The following is a 16429-nucleotide window of genomic DNA, read 5'->3' on the forward strand; positions in this document are numbered from 1 at the left end:
ACACTGAGAGAGATTCCTATGTTAGAGAGCAGGCTATTTTTGTTGCCGGGCACTGTGGTGTGTGTCTGTAATCCCAGTTACTTGGGAGGCTGAGGCTGGAGGAGTGTTTGAGTCCAGGTGTTCTGGTCCCCATTGAGCTATGTTGATTGGGTGTCCACACTATGTTCAGCGTCAATATGGTGACTCTGGGGGAGCTCAGAGCTACCAGGTTGCTTAAAAAGAGGTGACCTGGCCCAGGTTGGAAACAGAGCAGGTCAAACCCCCTGTGCTTATCAGTAGTGGGATTGCACCTGTGAATAGCCAGTGTAGAGCAGCCTGGACAACAAAGCACAACACAGTTTCTTTATTATGTTGTTTTACTCATTAATTTTTATGATAATTTGATACCAGAGTGGTAAAAAATATTTATTATAATTTGTATATAGAGCAGCATGAACAACACAGCTCCATTGTATCATTACTGTAAGTTTTCTTGTTTTATATTATTGAGTATTTTTTTTTTCAGAACTGTCATTCTTAGATGATGTGCATCATTTTGTAAGCAAAAATAATGATGAACATTAAAGTTACCCATTTCCCACTGACTATATACAGTAACCCATTTGTTGCTAACTACACAGTTACTATTTAAATAAAGTTTTTTTATCATTTGCCCATGAACATAATACTGTTATTATATAATGTCCATTATGATGAAATATAAATATTCTACTAGAATTCTGTAGGCTGGTCCCATACTCGCACATTTACCACTTTTATGGCTCCAGCTTCATGCACTTGTCCCATCAGATCATCAAAATAATGACTTCTGCACAGAGTATTTAAGGAGACATGGGTGCTGTTTTTCTTGTGGGCATCAGTGACTTACCAACCAGTGAAATCATGTTAGTTAGGGATGTTTTGCATGTGATGTGGTTGGAGTGAGATATGTGGATGGGGATAGAGGCAATGATGTGAGGAGAGGGATAGAGGTGAGCGGAATAGCACAAAGCAAGAGTTAGATAGTGGAATAAGCTTTAAAAAAATATATACCAGTAAAATTAATGGATGAGCGATTGTTGGTCACAGTGGCATGAGCAGTGCACATTTATATTTAGGCAGAGTATTCGCTCATAATGCAAAAGGCTATACAAAATCTAAATAAGCCATTGGCCAATAAAATATAAAGGATGTAGTTATAGTAATGGCCAGTAGATGGCATTGATAAGCTGTTTTTCTCATTGTAATGACATCACACTGAGAGAGATTCCTATGTTAGAGAGCAGGCTGTTTTTGTTGCCGGGCACTGTGGTGTGTGTCTGTAATCCCAGTTACTTGGGAGGCTGAGGCTGGAGGAGTGTTTGAGTCTAGGTGTTCTGGTCCCCATTGAGCTATGTTGATTGGGTGTCCACACTATGTTCTGCATCAATATGGTGACTCTGGGGGAGCTCAGAGCTACCAGGTTGCTTAAAAAGAGGTGACCTGGCCCAGGTTGGAAACAGAGCAGGTCAAACCCCCTGTGCTTATCAGTAGTGGGATTGCACCTGTGAATAGCCAGTGTAGAGCAGCCTGGACAACAAAGCACAACACAGTTTCTTTATTATGTTGTATTACTCATTAATTTTTATGATAATTTGATACCAGAGTGGTTAAAAATATTTATTATAATTTGTATATAGAGCAGTATGAACAACACAGCTCCATTGTATCATTACTGTAAGTTTTCTTGTGTTATTTTATTGAGTATTTTTTTTTTCAGAACTGTCATTCTTAGATGATGTGCATCATTTTGTAAGCAAAAATAGTGATGAACATTAAAGTTACCCATTTCCCACTGACTATATACAGTAACCCATTTGTTGCTAACTACACAGTTACTATTTAAATAAAGTTTTTTTATCATTTGCCCATGAACATAATACTGTTATTATATAATGTCCAGTATGATGAAATATAAATATTCTACTAGAATTCTGTAGGCTGGTCCCATACTCGCACATTTACCACTTTTATGGCTCCAGCATCATGCACATGTCCCATCAGATCTTCAAAATAATGACTTCTGCACAGAATATTTAAGGAGATATGGGTGCTGTTTTTCTTGTGGGCATCAGTGACTTACCAACCAGTGAAATCATGTTAGTTAGGGATGTTTTGCATGTGATGTGGTTGGAGTGAGATATGTGGATGGGGATAGAGGCAATGATGTGAGGAGAGGGATAAAGGTGAGTGGAATAGCTCAAAGCAAGAGTTAGATAGTGGAATAAGCTTTAAAAAATATATACCAGTAAAACTAATGGATGAGCGATTGTGGGGCACAGTGGCATGAGCTGTGCACATTTATATTTAGGCAGAGTATTCGCTCATAATGCAAAAGGCTATACAAAATCTAAATAAGCCATTGGCCATTAAAATATAAAGGATGTAGTTATAGTAATGGCCAGTAGATGGCATTGATAAGCTGTTTTTCTCATTGTAATGACATCACACTGAGAGAGATTCCTATGTTAGAGAGCAGGCTGTTTTCATTGCCTGGCACTGTGGTGTGTGTCTGTAATCCCAGTTACTTGGGAGGCTGAGGCTGGAGGAGTGTTTGGGTCCAGGTGTTCTGCTCCCCATTGAGCTATGTTGATTGGGTGTCCACACAAAGTTCCACGTCAATATGGTGACTCTGGGGGAGCTCAGAGCTACCAGGTTGCTTAAAAAGAGGTGAACCGGCCCAGGTTGGAAACAGAGCAGGTCAAACCCCCTGTGCTTATCAGTAGTGGGATTGCACCTGTGAATAGCCAGTGTAGAGCAGCCTGGACAGCAAAGCACAACACAGTTTCTTTATTATGTTGTTTTACTCATTAATTTTTATGATAATTTGATACCAGAGTGGTAAAAAATATTTATTTTAATTTGTATATAGAGCAGCATGAACAACACAGCTCCATTGTATCATTACTGTAAGTTTTCTTGTTTTATATTATTGAGTATTTTTTTTTTCAGAACTGTCATTCTTAGATGATGTGCATCATTTTGTAAGCAAAAATAATGATGAACATTAAAGTTACCCATTTCCCACTGACTATATACAGTAACCCATTTGTTGCTAACTACACAGTTACTATTTAAATAAAGTTTTTTTATCATTTGCCCATGAAAATAATACTGTTATTATATAATGTCCAGTATGATGAAATATAAATATTCTACTAGAATTCTGTAGGCTGGTCCCATACTCGCACATTTACCACTTTTATGGCTCCAGCTTCATGCACATGTCCCATCAGATCATCAAAATAATGACTTCTGCACAGAGTATTTAAGGAGACATGGGTGCTGTTTTTCTTGTGGGCTTCAGTGACTTACCAACCAGTGAAATCATGTTAGTTAGGGATGTTTTGCATGTGATGTGGTTGGAGTGAGATATGTGGATGGGGATAGAGGCAATGATGTGAGGAGAGGGATAGAGGTGAGCGGAAGAGCACAAAGCAAGAGTTAGATAGTGGAATAAGCTTTAAAAAATATATACCAGTAAAACTAATGGATGAGCGATTGTGGGGCACAGTGGCATGAGCAGTGCACATTTATATTTAGGCAGAGTATTCGCTCATAATGCAAAAGGCTATACAAAATCTAAATAAGCCATTGGCCATTAAAATATAAAAGATGTAGTTATAGTAAAGGCCAGTAGATGGCATTGATAAGCTGTTTTTCTCATTGTAATGACATCACACTGAGAGAGATTCCTATGTTAGAGAGCAGGCTGTTTTCATTGCTGGGCACTGTGGTGTGTGTCTGTAATCCCAGTTACTTGGGAGGCTGAGGCTGGAGGAGTGTTTGAGTCCAGGAGTTCTGGTCCCCATTGAGCTATGTTGATTGGGTGTCCACACTAAGTTCAGCATCAATATGGTGACTCTGGGGGAGCTCAGAGCTACCAGGTTGCTTAAAAAGAGGTGACCCGGCCCAGGTTGGAAACAGAGCAGGTCAAACCCCCTGTGCTTATCAGTAGTGGGATTGCACCTGTGAATAGCCAGTGTAGAGCAGCCTGGACAACAAAGCACAACACAGTTTCTTTATTATGTTGTTTTACTCATTAATTTTTATGATAATTTGATACCAGAGTGGTTAAAAATATTTATTATAATTTGTATATAGAGCAGTATGAACAACACAGCTCCATTGTATCATTACTGTAAGTTTTCTTGTGTTATTTTATTGAGTATTTTTTTTTTCAGAACTGTCATTCTTAGATGATGTGCATCATTTTGTAAGCAAAAATAGTGATGAACATTAAAGTTACCCATTTCCCACTGACTATATACAGTAACCCATTTGTTGCTAACTACACAGTTACTATTTAAATAAAGTTTTTTTATCATTTGCCCATGAACATAATACTGTTATTATATAATGTCCAGTATGATGAAATATAAATATTCTACTAGAATTCTGTAGGCTGGTCCCATACTCGCACATTTACCACTTTTATGGCTCCAGCATCATGCACATGTCCCATCAGATCATCAAAATAATGACTTCTGCACAGAGTATTTAAGGAGACATGGGTGCTGTTTTTCTTGTGGGCATCAGTGACTTACCAACCAGTGAAATCATGTTAGTTAGGGATGTTTTGCATGTGATGTGGTTGGAGTGAGATATGTGGATGGGGATAGAGGCAATGATGTGAGGAGAGAGATAGAGGTGAGTGGAATAGCACAAAGCAAGAGTTAGATAGTGGAATAAGCTTTAAAAAATATATACCAGTAAAACTAATGGATGAGCGATTATGGGGCACAGTGGCATGAGCTGTGCACATTTATATTTAGGCAGAGTATTCGCTCATAATGCAAAAGGCTATACAAAATCTAAATAAGCCATTGGCCATTAAAATATAAAGGATGTAGTTATAGTAATGGCCAGTAGATGCATTGATAAGCTGTTTTTCTCATTGTAATGACATCACACTGAGAGAGTTAGAGAGCAGGCTATTTTCATTGCCGGGCACTGTGGTGTGTGTCTGTAATCCCAGTTACTTGGGAGGCTGAGGCTGGAAGAGTGTTTGAGTCCAGGTGTTCTGGTCCCCATTGAGCTATGTTGATTGGGTGTCCACACTAAGTTCCACGTCAATATGGTGACTCTGGGGGAGCTCAGAGCTACCAGGTTGCTTAAAAAGAGGTGAACCGGCCCAGGTTGGAAACAGAGCAGGTCAAACCCCCTGTGCTTATCAGTAGTGGGATTGCACCTGTGAATAGCCATTGTAGAGCAGCCTGGACAACAAAGCACAACACAGTTTCTTTATTATGTTGTTTTACTCATTAATTTTTATGATAATTTGATACCAGAGTGGTAAAAAATATTTATTATAATTTGTATATAGAGCAGCATGAACAACACAGCTCCATTGTATCATTACTGTAAGTTTTCTTGTTTTATATTATTGAGTATTTTTTTTTTCAGAACTGTCATTCTTAGATGATGTGCATCATTTTGTAAGCAAAAATAATGATGAACATTAAAGTTACCCATTTCCCACTGACTATATACAGTAACCCATTTGTTGCTAACTACACAGTTACTATTTAAATAAAGTTTTTTTATCATTTGCCCATGAACATAATACTGTTATTATATAATGTCCAGTATGATGAAATATAAATATTCTACTAGAATTCTGTAGGCTGGTCCCATACTCGCACATTTACCACTTTTATGGCTCCAGCTTCATGCACATGTCCCATCAGATCATCAAAATAATGACTTATGCACAGAGTATTTAAGGAGACATGGGTGCTGTTTTTCTTGTGGGCATCAGTGACTTACCAACCAGTGAAATCATGTTAGTTAGGGATGTTTTGCATGTGATGTGGTTGGAGTGAGATATGTGGATGGGGATAGAGGCAATGATGTGAGGAGAGGGATAGAGGTGAGCGGAATAGCACAAAGCAAGAGTTAGATAGTGGAATAAGCTTTAAAAAAATATATACCAGTAAAATTAATGGATGAGCGATTGTTGGTCACAGTGGCATGAGCAGTGCACATTTATATTTAGGCAGAGTATTCGCTCATAATGCAAAAGGCTATACAAAATCTAAATAAGCCATTGGCCATTAAAATATAAAGGATGTAGTTATAGTAATGGCCAGTAAATGGCATTGATAAGCTGTTTTTCTCATTGTAATGACATCACACTGAGAGAGATTCCTATGTTAGAGAGCAGGCTGTTTACGTTGCCCGGCACTGTGGTGTGTGTCTGTAATCCCAGTTACTTGGGAGGCTGAGGCTGGAGGAGTGTTTGAGTCCAGGTGTTCTGGTCCCCATTGAGCTATGTTGATTGGGGGTCCACACTATGTTCAGCGTTAATATGGTGACTCTGGGGGAGCTCAGAGCTACCAGGTTGCTTAAAAAGAGGTGACCCGGCCCAGGTTGGAAACAGAGCAGGTCAAACCCCCTGTGCTTATCAGTAGTGGGATTGCACATGTGAATAGCCAGTGTAGAGCAGCCTGCACAACACAGTTTCTTTATTATGTTGTTTTACTCATTAATTTTTATGATAATTTGATACTAGAGTGGTAAAAAATATTTATTATAATTTGTATATAGAGCAGCATGAACAACACAGCTCCATTGTATCATTACTGTAAGTTTTCTTGTTTTATATTATTGAGTATTTTTTTTTTCAGAACTGTCATTCTTAGATGATATGCATCATTTTGTAAGCAAAAATAATGATGAACATTAAAGTTACCCATTTCCCACTGACAATATACAGTAACCCATTTGTTGCTAACTACACAGTTACTATTTAAATAAAGTTTTTTTATCATTTGCCCATGAACATAATACTGTTATTATATAATGTCCATTATGATGAAATATAAATATTCTACTAGAATTCTGTAGGCTGGTCCCATACTCGCACATTTACCACTTTTATGGCTCCAGCTTCATGCACATGTCCCTTCAGATCATCAAAATAATGACTTCTGCACAGAGTATTTAAGGAGACATGGGTGCTGTTTTTTTTTGTGGGCATCAGTGACTTACCAACCAGTGAAATCATGTTAGTTAGGGATGTTTTGCATGTGATGTGGTTGGAGTGAGATATGTGGATGGGGATAGAGGCAATGATGTGAGGAGAGGGATAGAGGTGAGCGGAATAGCACAAAGCAAGAGTTAGATAGTGGAATAAGCTTTAAAAAATATATACCAGTAAAACTAATGGATGAGCGATTGTGGGGCACAGTGGCATGAGCAGTGCACATTTATATTTAGGCAGAGTATTCGCTCATAATGCAAAAGGCTATACAAAATCTAAATAAGCCATTGGCCATTAAAATATAAAGGATGTAGTTATAGTAATGGCCAGTAGATGGCATTGATAAGCTGTTTTTCTCATTGTAATGACATCACACTGAGAGAGATTCCTATGTTAGAGAGCAGGCTGTTTTCATTGCTGGGCACTGTGGTGTGTGTCTGTAATCCCAGTTATTTGGGAGGCTGAGGCTGGAGGAGTGTTTGAGTCCAGGAGATCTGGTCCCCATTGAGCTATGTTGATTGGGTGTCCACACTAAGTTCAGCATCAATATGGTGACTCTGGGGGAGCTCAGAGCTACCAGGTTGCTTAAAAAGAGGTGACCCGGCCCAGGTTGGAAACAGAGCAGGTCAAACCCCCTGTGCTTATCAGTAGTGGGATTGCACCTGTGAATAGCCAGTGTAGAGCAGCCTGGACAACAAAGCACAACACAGTTTCTTTATTATGTTGTTTTACTCATTAATTTTTATGATAATTTGATACCAGAGTGGTAAAAAATATTTATTATAATTTGTATATAGAGCAGCATGAACAACACAGCTCCATTGTATCATTACTGTAAGTTTTCTTGTTTTATATTATTGAGTATTTTTTTTTTCAGAACTGTCATTCTTAGATGATGTGCATCATTTTGTAAGCAAAAATAATGATGAACATTAAAGTTACCCATTTCCCACTGACTATATACAGTAACCCATTTGTTGCTAACTACACAGTTACTATTTAAATAAAGTTTTTTTATCATTTGCCCATGAACATAATACTGTTATTATATAATGTCCAGTATGATGAAATATAAATATTCTACTAGAATTCTGTAGGCTGGTCCCATACTCGCACATTTACCACTTTTATGGCTCCAGCTTCATGCACATGTCCCATCAGATCATCAAAATAATGACTTCTGCACAGAGTATTTAAGGAGACATGGGTGCTGTTTTTCTTGTGGGCATCAGTGACTTACCAACCAGTGAAATCATGTTAGTTAGGGATGTTTTGCATGTGATGTGGTTGGAGTGAGATATGTGGATGGGGATAGAGGCAATGATGTGAGGAGAGGGATAGAGGTGAGCGGAATAGCACAAAGCAAGAGTTAGATAGTGGAATAAGCTTTAAAAAAATATATACCAGTAAAATTAATGGATGAGCGATTGTTTGTCACAGTGGCATGAGCAGTGCACATTTATATTTAGGCAGAGTATTCGCTCATAATGCAAAAGGCTATACAAAATCTAAATAAGCCATTGGCCATTAAAATATAAAGGATGTAGTTATAGTAATGGCCAGTAGATAGCATTGAGAAGCTGTTTTTCTCATTGTAATGACATCACACTGAGAGAGATTCCTATGTTAGAGAGCAGGCTGTTTTTGTTGCCGGGCACTGTGGTGTGTGTCTGTAATCCCAGTTACTTGGGAGGCTGAGGCTGGAGGAGTGTTTGAGTCCAGGTGTTCTGGTCCCCATTGAGCTGTGTTGATTGGGTGTCCACACTATGTTCAGCGTCAATATGGTGACTCTGGGGGAGCTCAGAGCTACCAGGTTGCTTAAAAAGAGGTGACCTGGCCCAGGTTGGAAACAGAGCAGGTCAAACCCCCTGTGCTTATCAGTAGTGGGATTGCACCTGTGAATAGCCAGTGTAGAGCAGCCTGGACAACAAAGCACAACACAGTTTCTTTATTATGTTGTTTTACTCATTAATTTTTATGATAATTTGATACCAGAGTGGTTAAAAATATTTATTATAATTTGTATATAGAGCAGTATGAACAACACAGCTCCATTGTATCATTACTGTAAGTTTTCTTGTGTTATTTTATTGAGTATTTTTTTTTTCAGAACTGTCATTCTTAGATGATGTGCATCATTTTGTAAGCAAAAATAGTGATGAACATTAAAGTTACCCATTTCCCACTGACTATATACAGTAACCCATTTGTTGCTAACTACACAGTTACTATTTAAATAAAGTTTTTTTATCATTTGCCCATGAACATAATACTGTAATTATATAATGTCCAGTATGATGAAATATAAATATTCTACTAGAATTCTGTAGGCTGGTCCCATACTCGCACATTTACCACTTTTATGGCTCCAGCATCATGCACATGTCCCATCAGATCATCAAAATAATGACTTCTGCACAGAGTATTTAAGGAGACATGGGTGCTGTTTTTCTTGTGGGCATCAGTGACTTACCAACCAGTGAAATCATGTTAGTTAGGGATGTTTTGCATGTGATGTGGTTGGAGTGAGATATGTGGATGGGGATAGAGGCAATGATGTGAGGAGAGAGATAGAGGTGAGTGGAATAGCACAAAGCAAGAGTTAGATAGTGGAATAAGCTTTAAAAAATATATACCAGTAAAACTAATGGATGAGCGATTATGGGGCACAGTGGCATGAGCTGTGCACATTTATATTTAGGCAGAGTATTCGCTCATAATGCAAAAGGCTATACAAAATCTAAATAAGCCATTGGCCATTAAAATATAAAGGATGTAGTTATAGTAATGGCCAGTAGATGGCATTGATAAGCTGTTTTTCTCATTGTAATGACATCACACTGAGAGAGATTCCTATGTTAGAGAGCAGGCTATTTTCATTGCCGGGCACTGTGGTGTGTGTCTGTAATCCCAGTTACTTGGGAGGCTGAGGCTGGAAGAGTGTTTGAGTCCAGGTGTTCTGGTCCCCATTGAGCTATGTTGATTGGGTGTCCACACTAAGTTCCACGTCAATATGGTGACTCTGGGGGAGCTCAGAGCTACCAGGTTGCTTAAAAAGAGGTGAACCGGCCCAGGTTGGAAACAGAGCAGGTCAAACCCCCCTGTGCTTATCAGTAGTGGGATTGCACCTGTGAATAGCCATTGTAGAGCAGCCTGGACAACAAAGCACAACACAGTTTCTTTATTATGTTGTTTTACTCATTAATTTTTATGATAATTTGATACCAGAGTGGTAAAAAATATTTATTATAATTTGTATATAGAGCAGCATGAACAACACAGCTCCATTGTATCATTACTGTAAGTTTTCTTGTTTTATATTATTGAGTATTTTTTTTTTCAGAACTGTCATTCTTAGATGATGTGCATCATTTTGTAAGCAAAAATAATGATGAACATTAAAGTTACCCATTTCCCACTGACTATATACAGTAACCCATTTGTTGCTAACTACACAGTTACTATTTAAATAAAGTTTTTTTATCATTTGCCCAAGAACATAATACTGTTATTATATAATGTCCAGTATGATGAAATATAAATATTCTACTAGAATTCTGTAGGCTGGTCCCATACTCGCACATTTACCACTTTTATGGCTCCAGCTTCATGCACATGTCCCATCAGATCATCAAAATAATGACTTATGCACAGAGTATTTAAGGAGACATGGGTGCTGTTTTTCTTGTGGGCATCAGTGACTTACCAACCAGTGAAATCATGTTAGTTAGGGATGTTTTGCATGTGATGTGGTTGGAGTGAGATATGTGGATGGGGATAGAGGCAATGATGTGAGGAGAGGGATAGAGGTGAGCGGAATAGCACAAAGCAAGAGTTAGATAGTGGAATAAGCTTTAAAAAAATATATACCAGTAAAATTAATGGATGAGCGATTGTTGGTCACAGTGGCATGAGCAGTGCACATTTATATTTAGGCAGAGTATTCGCTCATAATGCAAAAGGCTATACAAAATCTAAATAAGCCATTGGCCATTAAAATATAAAGGATGTAGTTATAGTAATGGCCAGTAAATGGCATTGATAAGCTGTTTTTCTCATTGTAATGACATCACACTGAGAGAGATTCCTATGTTAGAGAGCAGGCTGTTTACGTTGCCCGGCACTGTGGTGTGTGTCTGTAATCCCAGTTACTTGGGAGGCTGAGGCTGGAGGAGTGTTTGAGTCCAGGTGTTCTGGTCCCCATTGAGCTATGTTGATTGGGGGTCCACACTATGTTCAGCGTTAATATGGTGACTCTGGGGGAGCTCAGAGCTACCAGGTTGCTTAAAAAGAGGTGACCCGGCCCAGGTTGGAAACAGAGCAGGTCAAACCCCCTGTGCTTATCAGTAGTGGGATTGCACCTGTGAATAGCCAGTGTAGAGCAGCCTGCACAACACAGTTTCTTTATTATGTTGTTTTACTCATTAATTTTTATGATAATTTGATACTAGAGTGGTAAAAAATATTTATTATAATTTGTATATAGAGCAGCATGAACAACACAGCTCCATTGTATCATTACTGTAAGTTTTCTTGTTTTATATTATTGAGTATTTTTTTTTTCAGAACTGTCATTCTTAGATGATGTGCATCATTTTGTAAGCAAAAATAATGATGAACATTAAAGTTACCCATTTCCCACTGACTATATACAGTAACCCATTTGTTGCTAACTACACAGTTACTATTTAAATAAAGTTTTTTTATCATTTGCCCATGAACATAATACTGTTATTATATAATGTCCAGTATGATGAAATATAAATATTCTACTAGAATTCTGTAGGCTGGTCCCATACTCGCACATTTACCACTTTTATGGCTCCAGCTTCATGCACATGTCCCATCAGATCATCAAAATAATGACTTCTGCACAGAGTATTTAAGGAGACATGGGTGCTGTTTTTCTTGTGGGCATCAGTGACTTACCAACCAGTGAAATCATGTTAGTTAGGGATGTTTTGCATGTGATGTGGTTGGAGTGAGATATGTGGATGGGGATAGAGGCAATGATGTGAGGAGAGGGATAGAGGTGAGCGGAATAGCACAAAGCAAGAGTTAGATAGTGGAATAAGCTTTAAAAAAATATATACCAGTAAAATTAATGGATGAGCGATTGTTGGTCACAGTGGCATGAGCAGTGCACATTTATATTTAGGCAGAGTATTCGCTCATAATGCAAAAGGCTATACAAAATCTAAATAAGCCATTGGCCATTAAAATATAAAGGATGTAGTTATAGTAATGGCCAGTAGATAGCATTGATAAGCTGTTTTTCTCATTGTAATGACATCACACTGAGAGAGATTCCTATGTTAGAGAGCAGGCTGTTTTCGTTGCCGGGCACTGTGGTGTGTGTCTGTAATCCCAGTTACTTGGGAGGCTGAGGCTGGAGGAGTGTTTGAGTCCAGGTGTTCTGGTCCCCATTGAGCTGTGTTGATTGGGTGTCCACACTATGTTCAGCGTCAATATGGTGACTCTGGGGGAGCTCAGAGCTACCAGGTTGCTTAAAAAGAGGTGACCCGGCCCAGGTTGGAAACAGAGCAGGTCAAACCCCCTGTGCTTATCAGTAGTGGGATTGCACCTGTGAATAGCCAGTGTAGAGCAGCCTGGACAACAAAGCACAACACAGTTTCTTTATTATGTTGTTTTACTCATTAATTTTTATGATAATTTGATACCAGAGTGGTTAAAAATATTTATTATAATTTGTATATAGAGCAGTATGAACAACACAGCTCCATTGTATCATTACTGTAAGTTTTCTTGTGTTATTTTATTGAGTACTTTTTTTTTCAAAACTGTCATTCTTAGATGATGTGCATCATTTTGTAAGCAAAAATAGTGATGAACATTAAAGTTACCCATTTCCCACTGACTATATACAGTAACCCTTTTGTTGCTAACTACACAGTTACTATTTAAATAAAGTTTTTTTATCATTTGCCCATGAACATAATACTGTTATTATATAATGTCCAGTATGATGAAATATAAATATTCTACTAGAATTCTGTAGGCTGGTCCCATACTCGCACATTTACCACTTTTATGGCTCCAGCATCATGCACATGTCCCATCAGATCATCAAAATAATGACTTCTGCAGAGAGTATTTAAGGAGACATGGGTGCTGTTTTTCTTGTGGGCATCAGTGACTTACCAACCAGTGAAATCATGTTAGTTAGGGATGTTTTGCATGTGATGTGGTTGGAGTGAGATATGTGGATGGGGATAGAGGCAATGATGTGAGGAGAGGGATAGAGGTGAGTGGAATAGCACAAAGCAAGAGTTAGATAGTGGAATAAGCTTTAAAAGATATATACCAGTAAAACTAATGGATGAGCGATTGTGGGGCACAGTGGCATGAGCTGTGCACATTTATATTTAGGCAGAGTATTCGCTCATAATGCAAAAGGCTATACAAAATCTAAATAAGCCATTGGCCATTAAAATATAAAGGATGTAGTTATAGTAATGGCCAGTAGATGGCATTGATAAGCTGTTTTTCTCATTGTAATGACATTACACTGAGAGAGATTCCTATGTTAGAGAGCAGGCTGTTTTCATTGCCGGGCACTGTGGTGTGTGTCTGTAATCCCAGTTACTTGGGAGGCTGAGGCTGGAGGAGTGTTTGAGTCCAGGTGTTCTGGTCCCCATTGAGCTATGTTGATTGGGTGTCCACACTAAGTTCAACGTCAATATGGTGACTCTGGGGGAGCTCAGAGCTACCAGATTGCTAAAAAAGAGGTGAACCGGCCCAGGTTGGAAACAGAGCAGGTCAAACCCCCTGTGCTTATCAGTAGTGGGATTGCACCTGTGAATAGCCAGTGTAGAGCAGCCTGGACAACAAAGCACAACACAGTTTCTTTATTATGTTGTTTTACTCATTAATTTTTATGATAATTTGATACCAGAGTGGTAAAAAATATTTATTATAATTTGTATATAGAGCAGCATGAACAACACAGCTCCATTGTATCATTACTGTAAGTTTTCTTGTTTTATATTATTGAGTATTTTTTTTTTCAGAACTGTCATTCTTAGATGATGTGCATCACTTTGTAAGCAAAAATAATGATGAACATTAAAGTTACCCATTTCCCACTGACTATATACAGTAACCCATTTGTTGCTAACTACACAGTTACTATTTAAATAAAGTTTTTTTATCATTTGCCCATGAACATAATACTGTTATTATATAATGTCCAGTATGATGAAATATAAATATTCTACTAGAATTCTGTAGGCTGGTCCCATACTCGCACATTTACCACTTTTATGGCTCCAGCTTCATGCACATGTCCCATCAGATCATCAAAATAATGACTTCTGCACAGAGTATTTAAGGAGACATGGGTGCTGTTTTTCTTGTGGGCATCAGTGACTTACCAACCAGTGAAATCATGTTAGTTAGGGATGTTTTGCATGTGATGTGGTTGGAGTGAGATATGTGGATGGGGATAGAGGCAATGATGTGAGGAGAGGGATAGAGGTGAGCGGAATAGCACAAAGCAAGAGTTAGATAGTGGAATAAGCTCTAAAAAAATATATACCAGTAAAATTAATGGATGAGCGATTGTTGGTCACAGTGGCATGAGCAGTGCACATTTATATTTAGGCAGAGTATTCGCTCATAATGCAAAAGGCTATACAAAATCTAAATAAGCCATTGGCCATTAAAATATAAAGGATGTAGTTATAGTAATGGCCAGTAGATGGCACTGATAAGCTGTTTTTCTCATTGTAATGACATCACACTGAGAGAGATTCCTATGTTAGAGAGCAGGCTGTTTTCGTTGCCGGGCACTGTGGTGTGTGTCTGTAATCCCAGTTACTTGGGAGGATGAGGCTGGAGGAGTATTTGAGTCCAGGTGTTCTGGTCCCCATTGAGCTATGTTGATTGGGTGTCCACACTATGTTCAGCGTCAATATGATGACTCTGGGGGAGCTCAGAGCTACCAGGTTGCTTAAAAAGAGGTGACTTGGCCCAGGTTGGAAACAGAGCAGGTCAAACCCCCTGTGCTTATCAGTAGTGGGATTGCACCTGTGAATAGCCAGTGTAGAGCAGCCTGGACAACAAAGCACAACACAGTTTCTTTATTATGTTGTTTTACTCATTAATTTTTATGATAATTTGATACCAGAGTGGTAAAAAATATTTATTATAATTTGTATATAGAGCAGCATGAACAACACAGCTCCATTGTATCATTACTGTAAGTTTTCTTGTTTTATATTATTGAGTATTTTTTTTTTCAGAACTGTCATTCTTAGATGATGTGCATCATTTTGTAAGCAAAAATAATGATGAACATTAAAGTTACCCATTTCCCACTGACTATATACAGTAACCCATTTGTTGCTAACTACACAGTTACTATTTAAATAAAGTTTTTTTATCATTTGCCCAAGAACATAATACTGTTATTATATAATGTCCAGTATGATGAAATATAAATATTCTACTAGAATTCTGTAGGCTGGTCCCATACTCGCACATTTACCACTTTTATGGCTCCAACTTCATGCACATGTCCCATCAGATCATCAAAATAATGACTTCTGCACAGAGTATTTAAGGAGACATGGGTGCTGTTTTTCTTGTGGGCATCAGTGACTTACCAACCAGTGAAATCATGTTAGTTAGGGATGTTTTGCATGTGATGTGGTTGGAGTGAGATATGTGGATGGGGATAGAGGCAATGATGTGAGGAGAGGGATAGAGGTGAGCGGAAGAGCACAAAGCAAGAGTTAGATAGTGGAATAAGCTTTAAAAAAATATATACCAGTAAAATTAATGGATGAGCGATTGTTGGTCACAGTGGCATGAGCAGTGCACATTTATATTTAGGCAGAGTATTCGCTCATAATGCAAAAGGCTATACAAAATCTAAATAAGCCAATGGCCATTAAAATATAAAGGATGTAGTTATAGTAATGGCCAGTAGATGGCATTGATAAGCTGTTTTTCTCATTGTAATGACATCACACTGAGAGAGATTCCTATGTTAGAGAGCAGGCTGTTTTCATTGCCGGGCACTGTGGTGTGTGTCTGTAATTACAGTTACTTGGGAGGCTGAGGCTGGAGGAGTGTTTGAGTCCAGGTGTTCTGGTCCCCATTGAGCTATGTTGATTGGGTGTCCACACTATGTTCAGCATCAATATGGTGACTCTGGGGGAGCTCAGAGCTACCAGGTTGCTTAAAAAGAGGTGACCTGGCCCAGGTTGGAAACAGAGCAGGTCAAACCCCCTGTGCTTATCAGTAGTGGGATTGCACCTGTGAATAGCCAGTGTAGAACAGCCTGGACAACAAAGCACAACACAGTTTCTTTATTATGTTGTTTTACTCATTCATTTTTATGATAATTTGATACCAGAGTGGTTACAAATATTTATTATAATTTGTATATAGAGCAGCATG

At 38.4% G+C, this 16429-nt stretch overlaps 14 non-coding genes across 14 annotated transcripts; all 14 read left to right on the plus strand.

The window, feature by feature from the left end:
• Positions 1-44: 44 nt before the first annotated feature.
• LOC148478537 (signal recognition particle RNA) lies at positions 45-344 on the plus strand. The gene has a single exon (XR_015872106.1).
• A 933-nt stretch (positions 345-1277) lies between these two features.
• LOC148478538 (signal recognition particle RNA) lies at positions 1278-1577 on the plus strand. Its single transcript, XR_015872154.1, has one exon.
• A 932-nt stretch (positions 1578-2509) lies between these two features.
• On the plus strand, positions 2510-2809 carry LOC148478539 (signal recognition particle RNA). Its single transcript, XR_015872302.1, has one exon.
• A 932-nt stretch (positions 2810-3741) lies between these two features.
• Positions 3742-4041, plus strand: LOC148478540 (signal recognition particle RNA). Its single transcript, XR_015872039.1, has one exon.
• Positions 4042-4963: 922 nt separating this feature from the next.
• LOC148478541 (signal recognition particle RNA) lies at positions 4964-5263 on the plus strand. Its single transcript, XR_015872247.1, has one exon.
• A 933-nt stretch (positions 5264-6196) lies between these two features.
• LOC148478542 (signal recognition particle RNA) lies at positions 6197-6486 on the plus strand. The gene has a single exon (XR_015872370.1).
• Positions 6487-7419: 933 nt separating this feature from the next.
• On the plus strand, positions 7420-7719 carry LOC148478543 (signal recognition particle RNA). Its single transcript, XR_015872126.1, has one exon.
• A 933-nt stretch (positions 7720-8652) lies between these two features.
• LOC148478544 (signal recognition particle RNA) lies at positions 8653-8952 on the plus strand. Its single transcript, XR_015872172.1, has one exon.
• Positions 8953-9884: 932 nt separating this feature from the next.
• LOC148478545 (signal recognition particle RNA) lies at positions 9885-10185 on the plus strand. The gene has a single exon (XR_015872286.1).
• Positions 10186-11118: 933 nt separating this feature from the next.
• On the plus strand, positions 11119-11408 carry LOC148478546 (signal recognition particle RNA). The gene has a single exon (XR_015872366.1).
• Positions 11409-12341: 933 nt separating this feature from the next.
• On the plus strand, positions 12342-12641 carry LOC148478547 (signal recognition particle RNA). The gene has a single exon (XR_015872165.1).
• A 932-nt stretch (positions 12642-13573) lies between these two features.
• On the plus strand, positions 13574-13873 carry LOC148478548 (signal recognition particle RNA). Its single transcript, XR_015872138.1, has one exon.
• A 933-nt stretch (positions 13874-14806) lies between these two features.
• LOC148478549 (signal recognition particle RNA) lies at positions 14807-15106 on the plus strand. Its single transcript, XR_015872284.1, has one exon.
• A 933-nt stretch (positions 15107-16039) lies between these two features.
• Positions 16040-16339, plus strand: LOC148478550 (signal recognition particle RNA). The gene has a single exon (XR_015872196.1).
• Positions 16340-16429: the final 90 nt, after the last annotated feature.

This window comes from Taudactylus pleione, unplaced genomic scaffold (assembly GCF_031769625.1).
Source record: "Taudactylus pleione unplaced genomic scaffold, aTauple2 ptg000652l, whole genome shotgun sequence".
Classification (NCBI taxonomy): Eukaryota; Metazoa; Chordata; class Amphibia; order Anura; family Myobatrachidae; genus Taudactylus; species Taudactylus pleione.